We start from the raw sequence: 26,091 nt of genomic DNA on the forward strand, positions 1-26,091 counted from the left end.
CCAGGCCCCACCCCCACCACGAGGAAGAAGATCGGCCGTGGGCAGAGCCGAGGCATCAAAGGGCAGTTTATCACGTGGTCCACATCGTATAATGTGCCTGCGACTAAGAACCCCTGTCAGCCACCCCTGAGCTAGAGCCACCCTGGTCCCCATTGCATTTGGTCTTTTTTTCCTTGAAGAGGGAAAGAAAAATAAAAGAGCAGATGGACTAGAATCTGACGGTTTTTCACAACTAACGAGATATCTTGTCATTCCTCTCTGTTCAGGCTGGAGGGACTCTCCAGCCAGTTAAGTTGTGACACCACACTGTTAGATGCCCAGCGTCACCTTTCCACTGCGGACTTTACCGTGTTGTTGTGGGCACACACACAGTCTGCATTAAAAGTGACCTTCAGAATTTAACTAAGGCAAGTACAGACGTTCTTATCACCATTTAGAAAAGGAGGGGCTTAGCTCTGAGAGTGAGAAAGCATTGGACCAAGCATACGAAAACGGGTGAAATTTCTGAATTCTCTAGAAGAAAGGTCAGACGTGTTAACTGCCCTCTGCTCTCTGGATCATAGAGTAAAATCAACACTTTAAAACACCATGTTTCATTTTGCAGACAAGGAAACTGAAATGCTGCACGTTTGGGCATCTGAACAGGGCTTTGTGCTGAAATGCTGCGCGTTTAGGCATCTGAACAGGACTCTGTGCCTTCCCAGTGTGTGCTTACAAATGTTGGTCGCCTGGTGGAACTGTTACCCGAAGCCAGAGGCAGATGGTGCGAGAAGCCAGAAGGACTTGTGGCTCCTGGTCAGTGGCTTTGGCCCGGGTCGCCCCCACATGTTCCTTCGCCGCAGTCAGAGGTGCCGTGTGGCGTGGCTGCGGCCGCGTAGGTCCAAAACCGAATAAGAAAAAGGACCCACTCCCAGTCGCAGAAACACGTCTTTGTACGCTTCCAATGAAAGGAAACCTAATGCCCGTCCTCTTGAGGGCACAACAAAATATCCTTGCCCGACGCTCCATGGGCATGAGACCCTGGCAGAGAGGAAGCTATTCGAGCCTTCTGCTCAAAAGAGGCTAGAAGAGGGTTTAGCTTTTTTAGCCCAGATGCAGCAAAAAAAAGAAGTGTTGAATGATACCCAAGTGTACCGAACACCCTTTCTTCTGAAGAATTACTAGACAAAAATCTGGCATCCTGTAACATCCTAGGTACCTTGCCAAATGGCCAGTGCTGATTTTACCTTATGGTAGCGAATATCTTATCTAAACAGAATAGTCACTTGAGACAGAGAACCGGATTCAGTGAGTCTCTTACTAAGAGTCTGTTGTTTTTAAAAATACTACAGATCCGCTGAAAGCATGGAGTCCTTCCCTCCCAAACCAGTGTTCCAAATGCAACCCCATCTGCTTGATACTTTGACATTTTAGGTCTGGAAATGCACAGGGTGAAAGATGGCAAAGAGGAGGGATTTAGTTGAGAAGAGCGGCAGCTCACTTAGAACAGAGCTTTAGGAAAGCAAAACCACGGTGACGTGACGAATGCGCTGAGTAGAAAGGCTCAGAGGCAAAAGGGAGACAAGAGGCGAACAGGACTGGCTCTCGCGCCCGCTCTTTAGGCTCCTGGAGCCGTGCCCTGAGATGATTTTCATAGCTGGGCGAGCATGATAGGCTGTAAGTGGATAACTTGTGGGCAAGACAATACTTTCTGAAAATAGTATTTTCTACTGAGATGTTCAACCAAAAAAGACGGATATAGGGGTTACAGCAACTGTTTCTCTGGATATGGTGCACCTGTTAAAAAGGGAAAAAGTCTAAAGAACTCCTTCTCCTATTTCACGTCCCTTGACCTTTTAAACCATTAACTTGGCAATGCTGATAAGCTTTGCGACGTACCACAGAGTCAGCGGATCTGTATTTTGGCTGTATGTTGGACATTTCCTCGTCCAGACCAAATAAAGTCACCCTCAAAAAATTCCTTATGTTGTACAGACGTAACTGGAAAATCCACGTTGAAAGGGCTGGATTCTTAATATTAAAAGGGTGTGATTGTTGGAGTTCCGGGTGACCTAGCAGGTTAAGGATCCGGCATTGTCACTGCTGTGACTCAGGTCACTACTGTAGCTTGGGTTCGATCCCTGGCCCAGGAACTTCCCCATGCCAGGGACTCGGCCAGAGGAAACGAGTGTGTGATTGTTGCCTCAGAGATAACGGGTTTTTGGAGTTCCTGTCGTGGCGCAGTGGTTAGTGAATCCGACTAGGAACCATGGGGTTTCGGGTTCGGTCCCTGGCCTTGCTCAGTGGGTTAAGGATCCAGCGTTGCCGTGAGCTGTGGTGTAGGTCGCAGACTCAGCTCGGATTTGACCCCTAGCCTGGGAACCTCCATATGCCACGGGAGCAGCCCTAGAAATGGCAAAAAGACAAAAAAAAAAAAAAAAAGAAAGAAAGAAATATCGGTTTTTTGCTCACAGCTTTATTGAAACATAATTCACATGCCATACAGTTCACAAAAATTTAGAGTATATAACTCAGTGGGTTTTAGTGTATTCAAAACGCTGAACAACCAATCCACACAGGTGCTTTTATAACTTTAATCACCCGCCAAAGAAACCCTGTACCCTTTAGTTCTCATCCCCATCCAGCCAGGCTCCAACCCGCACTCCTTGGCAATCGCTGGTTTACTTTCTGTCTCTGGAGATTTTCTGTCCTGGACAATTTATATAAATTAAATCTCAAAATATATGGTATTTTGTGACTGACCTCTTTCCCTTAGCATCTGGTTCATCTATGGTATAGCATGGATCCATACTTCATGCAGGTTTTGGCTGAATAATATTCCATTTTATGGATATACATGTGTCTCTCCATTCACTAGTTGATGGACATTTGAGTCCCCCCTTTGGCTGTTATGAATAATGGTGCCGTGAAGATGAATGTTCATGTCTTTGCATGTATGTGTTTGCCTTTCTTTTGAATATATACCTGGAATTAGAATTCTCAGGCTGTGGACAAAACTCCGTGTTTAACTTTTTGAGGAACTGCCACACGGCTTTCCAGGGCGGCTGCTCCCTCTTACATTCCCACCAGCAGTGGTGGGGATCCAGTTTCTTCAAATCCTCATCAACACTTTTCGATTATATCCATTCTAGTGGATGAAAATGGTATTTCACTGTGGTTTTGATTCGCTCTTCCAATCCGACTAAAAATAATGTTGACCATCTGTTCGCGTACCTATTGGCCATTTGTATATTTTCTGAGAAATGTCTGATCGTATCCTTTGCCCATTTTTTTTTTTTTTTGGCTGTGCCTGCAGTATGTGGAAATTCCCAGGACAGTAATTGAACCCGAGCCACAGCAGTGACCCAAGCCACTGCAGTGACAACCCAATCCTTAACCCACTGCACCACAAGAGAACTCCCTTCGCCCGTTTTTAAACTGGATGATTTGTCTTTTCAGTATTGAGTCATAGGAACCCTTTCTATAGTCGAGATACAATCCCCTTATCAGCTACATGGTTTGCAAATAACTTCTCTCATTCTGACAATTTTCTTCTCAGTCTTTTGATAGTGTCATTTATTTATGTGTTTATTTATTTACTTATCGCTTCCTAGGGCTGCACCCGAGGCACATGGAACTTCCCAGACTAGGGGTCCAATCAGAGTTGCAGCTGCCAGCCTACACCTCAGCTCATAGCAACACAGGATCCTTAACCCACAGAGGAAGACCGGGGATCAAACCCGCATCCTCATGCATATGAGTAGGGTTCGTAACCTACCTTAACCCACCTTAACCCACCAGGGAGACCTCGTGGACACGAGTAGGTTCGTAACCACTGAACCACGTGTACTCCTTTACGGCGTCCTTTAAAGCACAGAAGTTGTAAAATTTTTATGAAGTCCGTTTAATCTTTTTCTTTTGCTCCTCATGTCTTGGGTAGAGTGTCTAAGAAACCGTTGCTAAATCCAAGATTATGAAGATTTATCCCTCTCTTCTCTTAAGAGTTTTATAGGTTAGATTTTCTATTTGTCTTTAGTACATTTCAGGTTCGTTTTCCCAGGCAATAGCAGTAGTCGTCCAGCTTTCCCTTTCACGGTGGGTGCCCAGTTGTCCTACTGACCTTTGTAGAAAGGAGTCTTCTTACCTCCTTGAGGGTCCTGGCACCTTACTGAAAATCAATTGACCGTCGATATGTGGGTTGTTTGTCTGTGAATCTGTATGTCGATCTTATAGCTAGTCCCAGGCTGTCTTATTACTGTTGCTTTGTAGTAGGAAGCTTTGACATGAGGAGATTCAAGTCCTCCAACTTTGTTCCTTCTCAAAATTGCTTTGGCTCTTTGGGGCACTTGGAATGTCTGCATGCACTGTAGGATCAGCGTGTCAGTCTCTGCAGAGAAGTCCCCTGGGATTCTGGCAGGGATTGTATTGGGGCTTTCGATCAGTTTACGGAATATTGCAGTGTTAACGATATTAAGTTTTCCCATCCATGAACACAGGATGTGTTTCTGTTTTACTTAGATCATTAGTTTTAACAATAGTTTGTAGTTTTCAGAATATTAGTTTCACACTTTTTATTAAATTTATTCCTAAGCATTCTATTCTTGTCGATGCTGTTGTATGAATGAAATTACTTAAGATTTCATTTTTGGATTGTTCATTTCAAGGCTGTGGAATATTTACCCTTACATGTATATACAATATAGAGATTTTTATATGTGTATCTTATATGCCACAACCTAGCTGAATGTGTCCGTTAATTCTAATAATTTTTAGTGGATTCTTTAGTATTTTCTACAATAATATCATGTAATCTCAAATAGAAATAGTTTTGCTTCTCAGTAGTGCCTTTTTAAATAATACTTTCCAACGTTTTAGCCTTGGACGAAATCATTGAAAGTACTATGTCCATGTATGAGAATTTATACGTGGATTTTCATTTTCGTCAACCCACTTTTCACTAGAAGTGATTAGCTCTGATGATGTCTCATTTTGCTTTTCTGTTTTTAATGTAAATTCCTTGAACAGTTGTTGTCTCCGACCACTTATTTCTCCCTGGTAAAACTGTTACCTTTCTGCAAAAAAGAAGGATGTTACTACCATTTATTTAGAGAGAATTATTTTATCTAATCAATCACAGGCTTGATAGTATTTGACTCAGTAAAATAAGAAATTTCTTTAGCGTTTTACACAGCAATCTGCAGAAGAACCGTGTCCCATCACTATGGCAGCAAGTTTGTAGTCATGTAAATATGACAATAGGATGTCTGTCCACAGAAGGCCAAGTAAAATTCTGATGTATGTGCCCCCTACATCAAAAAACATAAACACCTTCCACCTATGGCTAATTTCCCCTCTACATAGAAGACTGCGCTACAGTTGCTTTGTAACACACTGAGTTAAAAAAGAAAAGAAAAGAAAAGAAAAGAAACCACCAGCATTTGGCACAAGACTGATAGCAGAGCAATAAGAATTAGCCAAGAATTATACAGCTGATTCCGGGAACACTGTGAGGCTGTCAGCATGTCTGTCTGTCTCTGTCCAGAACCCATCTATCATCCGCATTTGGCTGTCTTCATTAGAGCGATGTTTCCGAGGCGCTCAGTAAGGCGCTCAGCCCATGGCTTTGCTATGTTACCAAAGCACCCTCCTGACCCCAGGACGTGGCCTCTAGAACCAGGAAATGTTATAAGGAAGATGGCCATGAAGTTCCTCTCAGGCAGATACCCCTTTTAAGGAGTTTTACCTGGAAGCTGACCCACAGGAGAGTCACACACAGAGCGATGCTGCATTTAGGACAAGGTTGCAATCCTTCATCAGAAGGAAGTGGATTAATCTGTAGTAGAACTTTAGCTCTGTCCTGAGATACTTTGTAATATGTGCTCCTCTAAACGAAATATAAGCACAGGGAAGGTTTCAGTAATTAGTCCCCTCGTCTGGCTGGTTATATTTCATGTTTTTAACCATTACCCCCTCATGCATTTTTTAAGACCAAGCTGTAACTGTTATAAAAACAGTTATCGAACATATATTAAAATTTGGCAGAGTTGATAGCCTGAGTTATCATTAATTCATAGCAGAACAAACCACAAGAATGCTTACTTACAAGCGACTTATCCGAACATGCCCTCGTAAACTGTATGTAAATGCTGCTGATTTTCGTCTCAGTGAAAACACTGGAGCATCCATATTCAGAAAGAAGTAGGAAATTCGATCAGAACTGACTGCAGAGCCTTCGTTTTTACCACAATAATCTGAATTTTAATCTTGGATCTGTCTTTCGTGGCTGAGTCATATTGGATAAATCTCAAAAGCTCTCCTGAGCATGTTCTCTTCTTTGTGAATGGAAAGTAGTAGAACTTCGTATCTTACGAGTTATCTTAAAGGATGAAATGAGAAAATGCACGCTGGAAAATTTAGCATAATGCTTGGCTCATGGTTAAGTTCTCAAATAGACTTTGAATTCCATTCCTGTTGTTAGCCCTGTTGTCTGAAAATCTTTTATAATTTGTCTTACACTCACATTTGTTTGAATTATAGTTGAGAGTTAATAAGAATATACTGTAATTTCCTCTTAAAGCATATGCATTGATACTGTCTACTATGAATATTAATAAAACACTTTAAATTTAAAAGATAAATGTATAATGTATATTATATATACACCATATATGCCGTATGTAAAGCGTATTTTTATGTATAAAGCATATATCTGCTTCTATATATATATAAAACACATATATATTATGTATGTAATTTTCCAACCTTTCTGCCTTCACATTCACTTTTTTACCTCCTTTGCTTCCAGGAAGGCAGTGCCCCCTGGATGGAGGACTAGCAGATACCAAACCACAGCCTGCATTGCAGTATATGCCCACATTAATTCAACAGCTGCTCTTCTGTCTAGGGAGTATCTTTTTCAGAGGCACTAGGCACACAATAGATGAGTTGTGACAAGCCTATTTCGTCTGTGTATCACTGGAGATTTTAGTATTGCACCTCGGAAATACAAGTTCAAAAAGTTTTCACTGAACAAAAGCATCCCATACCTGGTGACAGATAGGGGAGTGATAAGGTAGATTGAAAAACAGTAAGACACAAAGTCCCCTTGGATATGCTGTAAACCAATATAAAAACATTTACTCTGTTTTCACGTTATTGATAATTATATAATGGCACAGTAGTACTTCATGCAATTTATAAACAAAGATATAAAATTTGGGGTTTGTGTTCAAATAATCTTTTATTAATAGGGTTGATTTGAAAAGGTATGGAGACTTTATGGTATATACACACACTGGACTATTACTCAGCCATAAAAAAGAATGAAATACTGCCATTTGCAGCAACATGGATGGACCTAGAGACTCTTATACTAAGTGAAGTAAGTCAGTCAGAGAAACACCAGTATCATATGATATCACTTATATGTGGAATCTAAAAAAGTAATACAAATGAACTTTTATACACAGCAGAAGTAGACTCAGACATGGAAAACAAACTTATAGTTCCTAAAGGGGAGGAGGGAGGGATAAATTAGGAGTTTAGGAGTAAAATATAGGCCTGCTCTTTACGAAGTAGATAACCAACCAAGACCTCGTGTCGAGCACAGGAAGCTCTACTCAGTGTCTTGTAATGACCTACCAGGGAGGAGAGTGTGAAGACGATATACAGAGAAAACGGAATCACATCGCGTGCTCTCGGACTAATACAGCATGTAAAGCAATGACACTGCAATAAAAAAAGTTTTCAACAAAGGTGCAGAGACTTTGGTGGGGGTTGGTGTTGAAATAGTTCTCTCTCGTCTGCCTATCTATCTGTCTACCTATGGATCCGTTCATCTTTTTTTTTCACCTTGAAATTTCTCTCACCTGAAATTCCTGTTTATATCCTAAGACAGAAAACAGGAGGTATGATTGATCATCAGTGGATATAAAATGGATTGTGAAAAGTCTCTTAGCATCTAATTCCCCAAGTGAAATAGGTGCCACACAAATTATGTCGTCACAAGTACCTCTACTTATCAGACTCTTACTGTGTGTTTGAAATATTTCACAACTCGTAGTTGGAGAACTTGACAGACAGTTTGCATCTCTCCTGCTGAATTAAAGTTACCTCCTTATAAGTCCTCAGTAAGATCTGTAGAGGTTTTGGGTTGTTATTTTTGGTCTGTGTGTCCCCATAAAAGAACTGCAGCTGCCCTCGCTTTTGGATGAACCCAATACTCCAACTCACCCACGTAGGGTCTCTTCTGTTACGAATCTTCTGTTAGAGATTGTCCCCTATATACGTGACCTTCCCTAATAAACATGGAAAATGAATATGCAACAATTATATGTCACGTATGTGCTGTACACTTGCGTGAAATTGAAGTTGAAAAGGATAACTTGTAATTCACTATGTTTTAAATAATTTTTATTTATCAATAGTTCAAATAATTTTTTATCAATAGTTCAAATAATTTTTCTCTGACTAATATTAATATTTTAATTGAGAGCAATATGATTGTCTTGTAATTTTTTTAACTTGATTTAATCGTTTATGGCACAGCAGTTCAAAGCTGGCGGTCTAAACTCATCATGTTTCAATAGTGATTTGATTCGTTTTTTGTATTTTTGGCTGCACCTGTGGCATGTGGAAGTTCCCAGGGCAGGGACTGACCCTACACCATGGCAGCAACTCAAGCGGCTGCAGGGACAAGGCCAGATCCTTGGCCTGCTATGCCGAAAGGGCATTCCCCAATAAGTGATTTTAAATAACTGTTGAGATAATAAAGAACAGATTTGCAGTTGCCAGGGGGAAGGACGGGTGGGGGAGGCATGGATTGGGAGTTTGGAGTTAGCGGACGCAAACCGTGGTATGTAGAATAGATAAACAGCAGGCTCCTACTGTTTAGCACAGGGAACTGTCTTCGGTATCCTGGGCGAAACCATAATGGAAAAGAACATGAAAAAGAGTGTGTGTGTGTGTGTGTGTGTGTGAGAATGTATATATTTGAATTATTTGAACTATTGATAAATAACAAAAATTATTTAAAACCTAGTGAATATATATATAACAAAGTCACCCTGCTGTACAGCAGAAATGAACACAACAGTGTAAATCAACTACAATAAAGTAATGTTTCAATTAATGAATTAAATAACTAGCTGTTTTAACTGAAAAATATTCTTCATAAGCTACATGGCCCCATAGAGGAGAGGGGCCATGTAGACACTCCTACTGAATCACCATAGCACTGTTAGGTAATAGGGTCTTGCTGAAACCCAGCAGATGTATTTCTGTCTTCCCTGACGACGGTCTTGCATGCCAGCTAGAAAGTACCAGCATTAGCAATGAGAAGAGGTCTGTCTCCTCCAGTCCAGCGCTTCCTGGTTCAGCCTCTGGTCCTGGCCCGTGACCATGTTTTGGTTAAAGACAAGGGAGTGGTTTAGCTCTCGAGGCTGCAGATGTGTGTGTGTGTCTCTGTGTGTGTGCATGCTCACTTGGGTGCATATACGTAACCGCACACTCGTGTGTAGTTTAAGATTTGTTTAAAGCGTCTGAATGGAAAGTGCCATTTATCCATTGGCCTGCACCTCAGCCCAAATGCAAGTTTACATGTACCTCTCACATGAGCTTTTCTGATTTAATAATACTTGGAGCCATCTTAGAGTAAGAAGGAAAGAAGGAAGGGGGACGAGAGAGAGAGATGAGAAGAGTTACTTTATGCCCCAGCAGGAGGAATATTTACAATATTCACATGTGAGATGGCAGAGCATAGGAGCAATGAAGATAGAGGCCGCCCCTGTCTCCTTCCTGAGGACTCCATTATCATCTGATCCTTGGGTGGTTTCCAGATGCAGCAGTTAAAACAAACCACGATGAGTGGACCGTAATAATGACGTGTGCGCTTCGCATGGTACCTCTCAGACTCACGTACTGTCTGGACCATCACTGATGAGAGGATCAGCTTATAAGTTGGCTTCATAATAAAAGAGAATCATGAAATCAAGTTTAAGCAATCTAATAATAGCTTATTAAAAAGGCAGCCAGAGAATTTTTTTTTTTCCTTTTGGCCATGCGCAGGACATGCAGAAGTTATGGGGCCAGGAATGAATCTGTGCCGCAGCAGCCACCTGAGCCACTGCAGTGACAACGCTGGGTCTTTAACCCTCCGTGCCTCTGGGGAACTCCAGAAGCTTCTTATTTTCTAAAGTCAGTTCCATTCCTTTCACGAAACTTTGTTTCACAGGTAACTGAATGGATTGCTTTCAGCTGAGCTTACAGTAGAAAGAGGTGAAGTGGGAGTTCCCATCATGGCTCAGCAGGTTACAAACCCAACTAGGATCCATGAGGATGCAGGTTCGATTCCTGCCCTCACTCTGTGGGTTAAGGATCCCACGTTGCTGTGGCTGTGGTGTAGGCCAGCAGCTATAGCTCTGATTCAACCCCTAACCTGGGAACCTCCATATGCCACAGGTGCACCCCCAGCCCCGCAAAAAGGGGGGGGGTGAATGGACACTGTCAATCCACAGTATGAACTTATTTCTGGGACTGTTTTTCCCTTAGAGCATCAAACTCATTTATCACAGTGTGAAAGGTTAACTTTAATAAGTGACAAAGCCAAAGGAATGAGATTCAAAGATTGAGACCTGGGATGTGTCAGACTGTGCCGTCTCGGAACCGGTAACTGTACAGATGTCCACTTTGCGTGAAACTGAGCGAGCGATGAGTGAAGCCTGTGTTTTAGAGCTGGGGGGGGGGGCATATATTGAGTGGTACAAACAAGGAAACAGGCGCAGGGCGCTTCCGTTATCTGACCCCACTGCGAAGCGTGTTGGTGGCGAGGCAGGCGCTCCCGTGCGGACTCTCTCCCTCTGAGACCACGTTCTCTCCATGAGCCTCTGACTCCTTCCCCTCGTGCAGAGCATAGCTGCAGAAGGGCCAGTGGGCTGGACTTAGGGTTTTCACTCTCCTCGTGCATGTGCCGGGCAGCCCATAAAGGCTGCTGACGGGTCAGCCTAGGAGCAATGGCAGGAGCCTTGCAGTCTGTGCAGGAGCTCAGATAACCCAGCTAACGGGTAGCTGTTACTATCCAGTACTTATATTGTGCTTAAAAGAACTGTCACTTTCTCTTACGGTGTTTTAAGTTCCAAGCTTCAGGTCTCTACCACAGTGATCCAGTAGAGTCATCTGAGCAAGCCTTAAAAATATGGAAGCCTGGGGAGTTCCCTGGTGGCCTAGCAGTTCAGGATTTGGCATTGTCGCTGCTGTGGCTTAGGTCACTGCTATAGCTTGGGTTCGATCCCCGGCCCAGGAAATTTGCATGCCAGAGGTGCAGCCAGAAATATATAGGGAAGCCTAGAGTCCCACCTCGAGGAAAGTGAAATTGCTAGAATGCAGCCCTGAGTGGGGTTTTCCATTGGGTTGGGGGTTGGGGTATTTTTTAACGTGTCCCCAGTGCAGCCAGGGTTGAGAGTCTTGCTCTATTGTTCGCTGAATCGTCCTATGAAAGAAAGACCATTGGGAGTGCCAGGCCGGAGTCACAGCTAATACCTTAAGGTAATCTTCGTTCCCCCTTTTGTCCTTTACTTTAGGAAACTTGCTCTAGGCTGTGTTCTCAGACTTTCCGGTTCATCAGAATGCCCTGGAGGCTAGAACGCAGATTCCTGGGCCCCTGGAATGAGCTTTTTTTTCCCCGCAAAACGTTTCAAGTACATTTGAGCAGAGTAACCTTTTAAAGACAAGATCTCTCTCCATGAATGCAGCACAGGAGGTTTCACTACTATGCCTCCTGTCTGTGCCATGGAGGCGTGAGAGGGCACGAGTGAGTTATATTTTGCTTCTTTATGCAGAACAAATAAGTGGGTCAAAACGCCCCTGGTTTTCCTTCTTCTTAAGGTGTTAATTCAAGACACTAGCTGCTGGTTCATAGCAACTGGTATCCAAACTCTGGGGAACAGCAGGATAAACATTAAATCAGGCAAACAGGAGGGTCGTTTAAAACGGAGCCAAGGTACAGCACAGGGAACTGTGTCCAGTCTCCTGGGTTGAAACGTGATTGAAGGTAGCATGAGAGGAAAAAAAAAGAGAAGTTCCCACTGTGGTGCAGTGGGTGGAGAATGTGACTGCCCTGGCTCAGGTTGCTGTGAAGGCTCGGGTTCAGTCCCCGGCTGGGGGAACTTCTATAATGGGTGTAGCCATTAAAAAAAAAAAAAAAAAAAAAAAAAAGAATGTATATATATTATGACTGGATCACTTTGCTACACAACAGAAATTGAAGAAACGTTGTAACTCAACTATAATGCATTTTTTTTTATAAAATGTAGACTGAAAAAAGGAACTAACATTTATTGGGTGCCTGCTAGAAGCCAGAGCATTACACATTTTTAATTCACAAGACGGTAATCTGTGTGTTAGCAAGTGCTTCAGGCACTCGTAGGCAGACTAACGTTTGAGAACCGTCACTCTAAAGAAATATCGGAGTGTTGGTATTTTAGGGGAAAAAAAGACGTTGGCATTTTAACAGGTCTGGTGCGGTCTCCCCTGCAAGACGCATGGTGAGAAAAGATAGCTGGGAACTTGGGGAGAATGTCAGGTGAGGGCGCGGGTGCAAAGGCGGAGCATGTTTTAGAGCTCGCCCCCCCCCCACCCCGGGACTGGCAGGGTGGGTGCCTTTCCCCAACCCGGCTTCCACCCTTCCGAGTGTTCGCCGGGGGCCTCACAGGGGTGCCGGAGACCCAGCCGGCTCGCGGGGCTCGTGGGGCCGGTGGGGCAGGTGGGGCTCATGGGGCCGGTGGGGCTCGTGGGGCTCGCGGGGCTGGCGGGGCTCGTGGGGCTGCTGGGGGCTCGTAGGGCTCGCGGGGTTCGTGGGGCTTGGGGCGGGGGGCTGCAAGGCAGCAGATGGAGCAAAGATGCCGCGCGCGTCGGGCAGCTTCAGAGGCGACTCGGAAGGTCCCTTCCGAGCTGGCGGTCTGGGGCGAAATGACTTAATCCAGCTCAGCTTTGGTCCTTACCTATCAAAGGGGATAATCGCACCTACCTCAGAGAATTGTTGTGCGGATTAAAAGAGATAATGACCTGCTTGGCACCCAGTGGGAAGTCAGTTGTCCAAAGGCAGCTGGCAGACCCAGCTGCCCCTCGGGCGTAATGGACGTCGTCCTGCCTTTTTTCTTAAGGGGAGGCTTTGCGTGGCGGGCTTTTGCTTTTCATTATCTGCTCTGTCTTGGGTGAAGAGAAATGACCCACAGAGCAAGAGTGCGCTCCTAGCCTGCGAGTAGGTGGGACCTGCTCGTGTCCGCTTGTGCGCTCCTCCTGCTCTTCCCCTCCCCCCTCCAGCCTTCCCCCCCCCGTGGGGGAGGGGAGGGGTGTTTCTGTGCCCCCCTGAGGCTCAGCCCGCTCTACCTGGGGAAGCAGCCCTCAAGAGTCATTTTCCTGCATAACCCAGCAAATCTGTGTTTTAAGTGGAATTGTCCTCTGTAAGCGTCCTCTCTCCGTTTCCCATTTTGCCTCAAAAGGTAGCAGCGACTCTTCAGGATGGAGCAGGCTAAGGTTTTGTTTTTTTTTTCAATCGGCCTGATTTGGATGGGGGAATTTTTAAAGTAAATACTTATGATACATAGATGAATTCCACATGCCAGCTACCTGTCAAGTTTGCAAGTCCTCAGCCAGCTACTGCATTAGGTTTTACTTTAGAGCCACTCTAAATGATTTATTGTGTAAAAATTATTTACGTAGCATTATTCCTTTCTTGTAAAATGCCAAAGTGCTGTCAGGAACAGCTCAGCAGCAAGGTTATGAATGGAACTACAAGTAAATCAAGGTAATTAGAAGCTTCAAGTTGCAAATACTGACAAGTTCTCCACCAGCCACCACTTCACTGATGATAATAAAATTTGCATGATTTCCTGACATTATACTCACCACATATTTTCATTGCACGCTCACTGTAATTACTTAGGGCATGATCTCACACTCATGGCAAGCAGAACTCTCACTGAACCCAGCCATGACTCTTGCAGCTTAGAAATGAAGCGGATGGAATTAAGGGAAGAGTTCCCTACATAGCTTTAGGGATCTGTGATGTATCAACTGAATTTTGACAGCTAAGAAAGAGGGAAATATTCTCAACTACTCCTCAGCTACCATCAGGTCAAATTCTAATGAGACAAAGGTATCTCAAAGATGGATTTGGGGCCTGAGCTTTTTGACGACTGCTTCTTAGAGTGTGTTTTCTGGTTCTTGGATGTAAAAAGTTTAAAGTTAGCAATGAGGTCCTACAGTACAGCACAGGGAACTGTCTCCAATCTCCTGGGATAGACCATGATGGAAGATAATATGAGAAAAAGAATGTATGTACATGTATGACTGGGTCACTTTGCGGTACAGCAGAAATTGACACAGCGTTGCAAGTGAGCTCTAAGTTAAAACGCTTTTTGGATTTAAAAATTAAAGGTGATTTGACTCCCTGGTATCTAGGTATAACTATGGAAAGAAAACCTGTGTATTGTTCCTCAGAAATCGGAGTGGACAAGAACGAAGGATTCAGTGCCCTAAAAGATCAGTGGGTACCTCCGGATGTATAGGGTGACGAAAGAAAGTCAGTTCAGTAGCGGCCCTCCGCCACCCGCTCACTTTGTCGAGTTATTTCTCGGAGTTTGGCCCATCTCTCCTGTATGGCAGCGCTTGGATTCCTACACTCTCCTGCCGACTCAGAAAACCACATTTACATCTGACCATTCGTTCTTCTTTTCTGAACCCTAGAGCCCCCCCCCCCGCCCCCCGCCCGCCCGGAATAGCGCTCTCAGTAGGGAAGGAAACATTTAGGTTTTGAACGATACGTGACGGAGTTTCAGGATGAGCACGCTGCATGCGCTAAGACTTGGAAGACAGGGGCCAAAAGCCCAAACCCGATCTGATTGTCGGCTTTGCCTGGTGATCCCGGACGAGTGAATCCCTCAGCCTCGGCTTCATTAACCTGAAAGGGGGAAGTTCCTGAGGCCCACGCAGTGGCTGTGAGCGCCGAAGAAGAAAGCTCGAGGCACTGTACCCGGCCTCTGAGATGTAACGGTCAGTTGTGGATGAAAAGATGGAGCTCGTTATTGAGAAATGGCCTTAGTTCGTAGGTCTTCTGGCAAGTCCACATAGAATGGAAGGCCTTACCATGGAAAATCCCTGTCTGAATTAAGAGAAAACTATGAGACAGCAAGAAAAAGAGCCTTATCTTCTAGAATTTAATAACACTCCACCAGACCTGGAAAAAAAAGGAGAATTTTAGAAATGAGTCATCTGTCCCCTGACCCTGAAAAGCCACTTGGTAGCGTAGCAATAGTTGAGACAATCATAGCTTGGGCATTGGAAGTTATCAACCCAAATCGAGGTGCTCCTGAACCCCAAAGTATGTACTGGTAAATTTCTGGGAGGTTCTGAAAGCCATGAGGGATCCCCAGATCTTAGCCTGGCTTTGGTCAAAGGGTAAACCACAGTTGCTGGATTTACATGCTCAAGAACTGTCCCATTGCCGATAGCGCTGTGCGTTGCGTGACTGCCTTGGGGGAGGGCTGCTTTTGCGGTGGCAAAGGTATATGAACTTGCGGTGGCGTATGCAGTCTTTAGAGAAGTGGCATGAGAGTCCATGGTTCATAGTTTGTGTTAATTACCCTCACAGATTACATCAAGCTCTGCGGTAGGTTTACTCATCTTTAATTATATCCATTTTTAGACCAGTGGGAACGGAGGAGATTTCTGGAATGTGTTTAGTAATCCACTGAGGAGACTGACTCAGAGCCACAGGAGAAAGGTTCTCAGTGTGTCCACTGCCATGGCCGCCGCCTCCACGTCCACATGAATAGAGAAAGCGCCCGAGACACGGTTCCGTCCGCATGAGAGCCAGCACCAAGCTGGTGTGTGGATGGGACGTGGCTTTGATTGGATCACACGCGTGGCCACGACTTCTGCGAAAAATGTGTGTGTCATCGTCCTGCCCTTCAAGTGCCCTTTCCTTCGCCCCTGCTGTGTCTTGATGGCAGAACAGACCTTCTTTTGTAGACGTCAGCCGTCTGCTCGTTTTGTTGCTGTTATTGGCGGCAGGAGTGTTCTCATTCCTCCCACTCAAGAGACTCGGCAAAGGAATTGTAACTCTCAGAGACAGGGTCGCCAGCTTTCTGAAGGAGTACCCCACTATCTGAATGTATGGCTCATCGCTGGAACACTGAAACACATCTGAAGTCCCTTTGAGGGCTGTTGCCATGCTTTTCCACTTCAGTGAAACTTTCAAAAACTGACTTAAATTGTGAATGTAGCAGCTGGTCAATCAACATGTTTATAACTAGGGAGTTCCGTGAATTTCTTAAAGCTTAAATTTGGATGGTGCCTTAGAAGCATGGGCACAAGCTCATTGGCAACAAACCCGACTGGTGTCCATGAAGATGCAGAGCTGGCCCCTGGCCTCGCTCAGTGGGTTAAGGGTCCCGCGTTGCCATGCACTGTGGTGTAGGTCACAGAGGCAGGTCAGGTTTGACCCCTAGCCTGGGAACTTCTGATGCCGCAGGTGCAGCCCTAAGAAGCAAAAAAAAAGCAAACAAAAAACAAATAAAAAATGGAAATATATAAATGCTGTAATAAATGTCATTTTACCTTTTTAAAAAAGTCTTAACGGCTGCTTATACTTAAGTTCCAGGGCACTCTAAGTAGCAGAGAAGGAAAGAGCAATAGAAAAAAAAAAATGAGACAATGCTTTTATCATAAAGGAGAGAGAAAGAGAGAAAAAAATACCAAAAAGACTGGGGGGAGAAAGAGGGAAGGGAGAGGGAGGGAGGGGCTGGGCTGTGTGGCCGGGTGGCTGTGGGAAGGGGTGTGGCTTGAGTTACCCTCGAGGGGTTTGTAATCAGCTGGGATGCCATCGCAATAACCTACAGAGGGGGTGCCCTGACCAGCAGAAATTTCTCTCCTCGCAGCCTGGAGGCTGAGGGTCCTGGACTGAGGTTCCAGCAGGCTTCTTCTCCCTGTGTCCTCAGTGGCCTCTCTCCCTGTGTACCTACTGCGCGTGGCCAGGGCGCGGGCAGGGGAGCGTTCTGACGGCCTCTTCCTCTCCTCATGGAGACACCAGACTGACGGGGAGTTTGGGCTTAATGGGTAGAATCGGTCCCATTGAGAATGGTGAGCAATGCGATCCTGCTGTGCAGCACAGGGAATACACCCAGTCTCTTGGGAGAGACGATGATGGGAGATGATACAAGACAGGGAATGAACGCATGTGTGTGACTGGGGCGCCGTGCTGTGCAGCAGAAACTGGCACAACATTGTAAATCAACTATACTTTTATTTTTTAAAAAAAGTCCTACCAGCTCTATCAGATTAGAGACTTACTCTTATAAATTTATTTAGCCTTGATTATCTCCTTAAAGGCCCTATCTTCAAATACATTGGGAGACAGCACTTCAACACAAGTTTTGGGATGGGGACACAATTCAGTCCCTAAAATGGTTGAAGGAGGGTTGTCGAGATCAGGTGGAAAGCTGTCAAACCCAGTGAGGACCCGTGCGACTCGCTGGCTTCCTGAGGCGGGTGCCGTATCTCTTGTGGATGCCTATGCAGTTTGATTCATCTGAAATGCACAGCATTCCTCGCCGATGAAATTGCCTGGAAGCAGGCGCATTCGCATTTTAAGATTTTCCTTTACGTGGCATTCGAGTTGGAACAAATCAGTGTTTTCAAAAGAAGCAGTGTGGCAAATGGACTGTATTCGTTCCTTCGGTCCATAAAGATGGGGTGCTTCCTGTGTGCCAGGCACATTGTCTGGTGCCCGAGATGCTGCAATGAGTAATCCCGACAGGGGGCTTCCTCCGAGGCGTGTACGTTCCACTGGCGGGACACAGGCTGCTTAGGTTCTCCCGGGGAAGCCAGCCTAAAGAAAAGAAGGAGGGGATGAGCTGGAGCACCTTTAAAGACACACGAAGAAGCCTGAAACAGCCAGCAGGGCAGGCATCTCTGAGGAGAGGAGCGAGGTCGGAAGAGCTGGAGGAGAGGCCTGCCAGGCAGTTGCCCTTGGAGCCGAGGGCGTGGGGCTGACCGAGACCCAGAGGTGTGATGAGAGTGTGAAGAAGGGGCCAGACCCATTCTGGTGGGCCGGGAAGCTACCAAAGCTTTCTGAGCAGGACAGTGACATGATTTAAATTGGGGGGGGGGGCTTTTGTGTTTCGGGGGTTTTGTTTTTTGACTTTTTAGGGCCACACCCGCCAGCATGTGGAAATTCCCAGGCGAGGGGTAGAATCGGAGCTACAGCTGCTGGCCTACACCACAGCCACAGTGACGCAGGATCCAAGCCTTGTCTGCGACCCACACCACTGCTCCCGGCAACGCTGGATCCTGAACCTACTGAACGAGGCCAGGGATCGAACCTTCGTCCTCATGGATCCTAGTGAGATGCGTTTCTGCTGAGCGGAACGAGGGGAACTCCAGATTTAAGTTTAAAAAATGTTTCCCAGATTGACTTCTCTGTGAAATCCACTATTGTGAGAGAAAGCGGGACCAGTTGGGAGGCTGCAGCAATAGATGGAGCTAGAGATGAGGGCAGCTTGGACCAAGGTATCGGGATTTATTCCGAAGGTTTAGGCAAAAGGAGATTCTGGTAGAAACGATGAGGGTTATGGGGAAAAAGAGGAGGCACGAGAATGACTCCTAGATTTTTGGCTCAAGTCCGTGACTATGTGTCATTACGCTGTTAAACTGTGGAAGGCTGGGAGCTTAACCGGTTGGGGAACCGGAGTTGAGTTCCGGGCAGGTTAGGGCTGGAATTCCTGTTAAACATCCACGGAGCAAAGGTAGAGGAGGCAGCTGATTGTGTGACCCTGGAGCCTGGGAGAGGCCGAGGCTGGAGCCACCAACGTGGGGGCGTCAGCACGCAGGTGACGTTGAGAGCAGAAGTGAGATCACGCAGGCGTGGGTTTGGGGAGAAAGTAGGAAACAGGCAAAAAACTGAGCCCTGGGATCCTGCAAGGTTGAGAGGTCAGGTGGAAGAGGAGCCGGCCAAAGAGGCAAGGAAGGAGCCGCCGCTGCGTGAGCAGAGACCGGGGCCCGGCAACTTCGGAAAAGAACGAAAGCGTGCGTTTCACGGAGGAGGCGTGGTGGTCTTTTTAAGAGCCTTGCAGAAATGTTGGTAAGTCACAACACGATGACACCCCATACCATCCACGAACTTCTATATCACACACAGAAACACACAAACTGACAGCTAACACCTGGGTGGAATCAAGAGTTGATGCCTTAAGATCACTAGGCATAAAGAAATACTAGCGTAACGTCGGCACAGCCATGCGAACTTCTGAATTTGGCATTGTTCGTGAATATAAAGGCCTCTGTGCTCGTGAGAATGTGGAAGTGTGTCCCCCGCTTGTGGAAAGAGCACCCTCTAGATCTTCTTTGTGCTCCTCGCTGAGTGGTGAGTCCTCCCACGCGGTCCAAGAGCCCCTGATGTCTACGCACCTTGATGACGCTTCCTAGAGAACAGACGCCCTGAAACAATCTGTGGCTGAGACTAACGCCCAGAAGACGTGTTAGGGTTGCTCTTGAGAGGAACCTCCATAAAGATGGTTGCCAAACGCAGTGGCTGAAAATACAGGATACCCGTGCGGTATTTGAATACACTAGTACTAAACAGTATTTGTTTTATACCTGGAATTTAGGTTAAACTGAATATGTTGTCTTTGATCTGCATCCTTACCTGTGATCTGCATGGAGCATCACAGTGTCCAAGGGTTAAATGCCCACACTTTAGAATAATGATTCGTTTTCGGAGTTCCTGTTGTGGCGCAGCGGCAGTGAATCTGACCAGCATCCATGAGGACACGGGTTCAATCCCTGGCCTCGCTCAGTGGGTTAAGGATCCAGCGTTGCCGTGAGCTGTGGTGTAGGTCTCAGGCACAGCTCAGATCTGGTGTGGCTGTGGCTGTGGTGCCAGCCAGTGGCTACAGCTCCAATTCGACCCCTAGCCTGAGAACTTTCATATGCTGTGGGTGTGGCCCTGAAAAGACAAATAAAAAGAAAGAAGGAAGGAAGGAAGGAAAGAGAAAGAAAGATAAAGAAAGAAAAGAAAGAAAGAAAGGATTCATTTTGTTTTAGGATTTTTAACTGTATATCTAATTAGATAAGGCAGCTGAATATATTCTGAACACCCAAAGCACGAACTTAAAACCAGAAAGTGCTGTTCAGATGTAAGGGGTGGCAGTGATCAGAGTAGCCGAGTTCTGACACGCTGTGGCCAGCCCGGCCCGGCCTCTCCACCGTAACATGTCTGGGGCTTATTGCTTCAGGTGTCCACCTTCCCGTCTGGACTGCATGCTTCTCAATGGAAGAGACAGTGTCCCTTCTCTGTCTCTCTGTACCTGCCCTTCGGTGCTGCAGGAGGCAGACAGCAGGCACTCAGCCCGCACCTGTGGACGGCAGAGAGGTAGGAGATAAACGAGTCAGCATCCACATCATAACTGACCACAGCGAGACCCACCCCCTTGGGGGTGGAGGGAAGCTGATCGCAGGCCCTCAAATCAATGTGAGTCTTCGTTTTCCTGTTTCCTCTTATTTTCTTCCGCGATGCACACCTGGCTGTACCCTCTCTGGCTCTGAGTCTCTTTATCAGGCACTTAGAACCTTGACCACTTCGTGACGCGCCACTCGTTAGTTATCCGCTGAGTGCATTGCTGTTTCGGGACACGATTCATGTCCGGTTTTAAAGAGCGAAAAGAGACAAGAACTCTTTCCCCTTCGGGTACCCACCTTTGAAGGGAAATATTGAGCGTGCCCTCCCTGGACGGACGACGGCCGTCTACACCACTGCCTGGGCCATGCAAGCCCCAGTGAGGGGGCGAGAGGCCTCTGTTTCTCTCCTAACCTGCAGCCTCGCCTCTTATGAAAGCTCCCTCCCATTAACCCTTGAGTGAGTCACGTCGATGCTTGATAATCACGCTCTGGTGGACGTGCCTCTCCTCCCAGGATGAGTGTTGACCTGAAGACGACTCCGGCTCCCCTCCAGCCAGACCAGTGATCCCAGGTCCAACCACACTGGGTCCCGCCTGCACATCCTGCCTCTGGCTCTGCACCCACCATTCCGCCCACAGCCTGAAGCTGTGACCGCAGAAGCAGGGTGGTCCTGTGAGCACACCCTCGGGGCGAGAGACATGAGATGTTTATTGACTGCAGGCCAACCTTAGAGGAACGCGGGCTGAGAGCTCTGCAAGGTGCCTCCGGAGCACTCCAGGCAGACGAGGCAGCATTTGCCAACCCCCTCCGTGTCCTGGGGGAGGTTCATGTGCACTAACCCCAGCGGCCCCCACAGCAGCAGCTGCTCTCAAGGGGAGTCTGATAGAATCCTTTGTTTAAGACCGACAGTGGGAGGTGGTGTGGTGGTGGTTGTGTTAAGTGCTAAATTGTTAACAATTTCCCAGCTCCCTGCAAACAGGTAGGAAAGAGCTGAAAAGTTAGGCAAGACTCAGGCCACACTCACTTTTTGATTTTTTTCACCACACACTTGTCTCTATCCCATGAATGTCGTGGGAAAATAAATCAGACTCCAGGAAGCACAAGTCAGTTTTCCCATTTCTAAGCAAGACGGCAGTTAGGTGGCCATGGACCCTCCCATCCCAGCCGTCAGGTCAGGGTTATGGAATTAGAGATCTCCGCAGGAAAATACACGTCCCATTTTCCCATGCTCTGTTGGGTTCCTAATGATCTTTCAATCAGTGTAGGATAATCTTCCATCTTCGTCAATAATCAATGGAAAACATGCTATAAATTTCCAGAGAGCACCAAAGGAATTTTTGAAGTATTTCCAAAGTTATAATGTTACCTAAACTTAAGCCTTGGGGTGAATTGTGGTAAATAGTATTCCAATGTATTATATTCCTTTGCAAGAATAAGTGTCGTTTTCAACTGCGTAGTGGATATAACACTCAAAAAAAAAAAAATCCACTGCCTTGATACTGTAAGCAAGACTGTAAGCTCCCTCAAAACAGGTGCTATGTTTAGTTCTACCCCTAGAACCTCGGCACAATGCAAGTACTCTTTAAGAGGATAAGTGAACATCGAATGTTTTTATTAGAAATTTACTAAAGATTTCCGCCATATGTTATTAGCACCCAAGACATCATTATCCCTTTAGACTGAGTAGGTTCCTTTAGACTTTGGAGTTGGCCGGACCAGTTGATTTCTCATCCTTAAACATGAAACTCCCTTGACTAGCAGAGCCTGTGGTGTGTGCCCTGCGCCAGCGTGCTGGGCTCTGCGGCTTTTTCCCACTCGGTCTCTGCTCTCCAGATGGTAAAGGCTGAATATCTCAGGCGACGTGATTTCTAAGGGGAAAGCCTCACTCACAGCTGCCCGTTTCATGACCCAGTGCCGTTACGAAGGGGGCGACACACACATGGCCTTCCTCCTGATCGTCATTTATAGGAACGTGGGGTCTCAGAAGAGGTTTATCACAGCCGCTGCTGAGTCTGTTACTCTTTCATTACCTAAACAGAAAACGTGTTTTCACCTCTTTGTAATGCGTCTTGTATGCAAAAAAGAAAAAAAAGAATGGATGGAGAACATAGAACATTTTGCTGCTCTTGGTTGCTGGCATTTAGGCTGGTTCTGTCCCACTCTCTGTTTAGGAAGGGGACTGTCGGGGCATCTATGTCTCATCTTCCGGTACATTCCATACTCTCATATAGCTCCACTTGCTCTCAGGGACCCTTTATGCAGAGGAGCATAGGGCAACCCCTGAGCCTTAAGAAGTGTAAATGTTGAACCTGCGTCAAAGTTTGGAAGCAGATTCTGGAACGCACACATCCCTCCCACAGAGGGAGCCCCGTGGAAAAACGAGCAGACTCTGGAAGCAGAGCCGGGAGTGCAAAGCTTTGTGTTGCCTCCTCTGCAGAAATTCACCTCCCGGTTTGAAAATCTGATACGTTTTCCAGTTTCCCACGGAGGCAACAACAGAATTGAATGAGGAACGCGCTGGAACCGCACCTGTCACCGTGTGGGAACCTCTCTGTACGGTACAGAAAAAGGCGGTCTTCTCGTTGGGGGTTTATCTGAGAAAAAGGAAAAAGCCCCACAAATGACCAGAAAGTAAAGCCAGTGATAGCCACTGACACCCCGCTAGACCCTTGTTTGGCCTGCAAACGGGAAAATCGTCAGGATTTGCACAATAGCCTATTTTTACAGTTGCCAATGAAATGGAAGTTTCGTACGATGACTGATTTATTGGTACTTAAATGCAGCTTGCAAGTGCCTGGTGTTTGAATCTGGGGTTTGCGTTGGAGAAATCCAGGTACAGTGAGGTGGCAGCCTGTGTTCTGACTCTCGTTGGGGCCCTTTGGTATCTCATATATGTAATTCTCTTACCCATCATCGGCATCTTCATCAAATAAATCCTATTCAGCCCTGTGTCCATCCTATAAGCGTTTTTGAGCACCTAACATATTCCAGGAACCTATAAATGTATGTAGCCGGTATTTGCATATGTAGATTGTCCAGTAGCCTCCACGAAGGGTTAAAGTCATAGGAACGCATCATTCGGAATGGTCAGCGGAGAGCCTGTCTCGGGTTCCTTTGATTAGCTGGAACTTGGGCTGCACAATGTGCCAGGAGAGAACGGCTGGGTTCCCTGCAGAAGTTCAGAACTGAGAACACACTGCTGTTCACCTCGACAAGGAGCATGACGCACGAGCATTGAGCAAGTAGAGAAATGTCGCGCTGGCTGAGGTCACGGCAGAGCAGGATCTCAGAAGAAAACTGCATCAGTGGATGGCAGAGGCAGTGCTGATGGACAGATGTGTCATGAGCTATACACGTATTCGACGGAACGGTGTCGGGACGAGCTTGTATTTATTTCTCCCTGACTGTCTAGAGGGCTTCATGGAGAAAGCGGGATTTTAGTCAAAACAGAGATATTCAAAAATTACATGCTTAATTAAGATTTTGAACTATTTATTCTCAACAATAATACTACTCTGACCATTCCTATGCAGATTATTGCAGATTTGCAGAGTCTCTCACAAAAAGGTAGGCCAAGAATTGATGCCCATTTTTTAAATCTCTTGATCCAATCTCACACTCAGTTTATTTTTTATTTCTTTATTGTTTTCTTTGTACAGCCTCACCTGCAGCAGAAGGAAGTTCCCAGGCTAGGGGTCAAACGAGAGCTGCAGCTGCCGCCTGTGCCACAGCCACATCAACACAGATCCCCACCACATCTGCAGCCTACACCATAGCTCATGAAATGCCGGGTCCTTAATCCACTGAGCGAGGCCAGGGTGACCACATCCTCACAGACACTGTGTCAGGTTCTTAACCCACTGAGCCACAATGGTAACTCCTACTTTTTCCTCAAAGACAACACCATTTTAAAGTATCTGTGTATGGGGTCCCATTGTGGCAAAACAGAAACAAATCCGACTAGGAAGCAAGAGGTTGCGGGTTCGCTCTCTGGCCTCGCTCAGTAGGTTAAGGATCCAGCGTTACCATGAGCTGTGGTGTAGGCCTCAGACGTGGCTCGGATCTGGTGTGGATGTGGCTGTGGCTGTGGCGTAGGCTGTTGGCTACAGCTCTGATTAGACCCCTAGCCTGGGAACCTCCACATGCTGCGGGAGCGGCCCTAAAAAGACCAAAAGAAAAAAAAAATCCGCTTATTACCTCTTTGACAACTTTTTTCATGTGGTTGTCTAGTTTCATCTTGACATAGATTTTTCGTTTTACCTGAAGCAGGAATCCTGTCATCTTTCTAGTACCTCTGCATTTAAAAACTCACACAATCGGAGTTCCCATCGTGGCGCAGTGCTTAACGAATCCAACTAGGAACCATGAGGTTGCAGGTTCGATCCCTACCCTTGCTCAGTGGGTTAAGGATCCGGCGTTGCCATGAGCTATGGTGTAGGTTGCAGACGCGGCTCGGATCCCACGTTGCTGTGGCTCTGGCGTAGGCCGGTGGCTACAGCTCCGATTGGACCCCTAGCCTGGGAACCTCCATATGCCGCGGGAGCGGCCCAAGAAATAGCAAAAAAGACAAAAAAAAAAAAAAAGACTCACACAATCATCAGTGGGCAAAGCTGGACATGACATTAGAGGTCACACGTGCAACGAGGCCTGGAGAATGACCTTGTGATGGTTACACGGCAGTCAGGACAAAAGACAGCGTGATAAGATAAAAAGGATGTAAGAGTTCTTGATTTCTAACCCAGCACTTTCATTACTTAAGGTTGCTTAAATACGGGCGGATGATTTGTAGCTCAGTCGTCTGGATGTTGTATGTGATTCTTAGATGTGAAAGCGCCTCCACGGACCCAGGCTGGGTTCTCCTCCCTTCTCTCCCACGGAGATTGAGGAGGCAACGCTTTTCTTACCCCGACGCCCACTCATGGGATAATCTTACTTTCCAAAACGAACTAGTATGGTCTGCCTTCTAAAAGAAAAATAGAGGAGCCATGTTCATTTATCTAAAAGTTTTTTTCAAAATTTGTAAAAAGATGATTGACTTAAAAATAGATTTCACATGATCAAAATTTAGATGCAACAATGAAATAAATCCTTTTATTTATTTATTTATTTATTTATTTTTGCTTTTTAGGGCTGTACTTGCAGTATATGGAAGTTCCAGGCTAGGGGTCAAATCAGAGCTGTAACTGTGACCTACACCACAGCTCATGGCAACGCCAGATCCTTAACCCACTGAGCGAGGCCAGGCATCAAACCCATATCCTCATGCATCCTAGTCGGGTTCGTTAACCTCGGAGCCACACAGGGAGCTCCTGAAATAATTCTTAAAGAAGGTGAGAATTCCTCGGACAAGATATTTTTGTTTGCTTCCTGTTGCAGCGATGTCTATAATACTGTTTTGTTTTGTTTTGTTTTTTTTTAATTAACTGAACAAAGAAGGAGGGGAGGAGTGGGATGGGCAGGGAGTTTGCTGTTGGTAGATGCAAACTATGACATTTAGCATGGACAAGCAATGAGGTCCTGCTGTACAGCACAGGGAACTCTATCCAGTCTCTTGAGATAGACCACGATGGAGGATACCATAAGAAAGGGAATGAATATGTATGTATGACTGGGTCACTTTGCTGGCAGCAGAAATTGGCACACATTGTAAATCAACTATAA

At 46.0% G+C, this 26,091-nt stretch overlaps 2 protein-coding genes across 4 annotated transcripts in view; one reads left to right on the forward strand and one right to left on the reverse strand.

Moving 5' to 3' along the window:
- LOC106508356 (uncharacterized) overlaps nucleotides 1-26,091 on the forward strand; it is a 232,700-nt gene that overhangs the window by 11,895 nt on the left and 194,714 nt on the right. The gene's annotated exons all lie outside the window — the stretch shown is intronic.
- Nucleotides 22,024-26,091, reverse strand: part of FGF5 (fibroblast growth factor 5) — a 29,218-nt gene continuing 25,150 nt past the window's right edge. The window contains exon 5 of the mRNA XM_084973735.1: nucleotides 22,024-23,846. The gene's annotated coding sequence lies outside the window, so the exon portion shown is untranslated. The remainder of the gene's footprint in view (nucleotides 23,847-26,091) is intronic.

Source organism: Sus scrofa, chromosome 8 (assembly GCF_054392235.1).
Source record: "Sus scrofa isolate SSC_HxYL_T2T_F1_AM1 chromosome 8, Sscrofa_HxYL_maternal_Yorkshire_Landrace_v2.0, whole genome shotgun sequence".
Classification (NCBI taxonomy): domain Eukaryota; kingdom Metazoa; phylum Chordata; class Mammalia; order Artiodactyla; family Suidae; genus Sus; species Sus scrofa.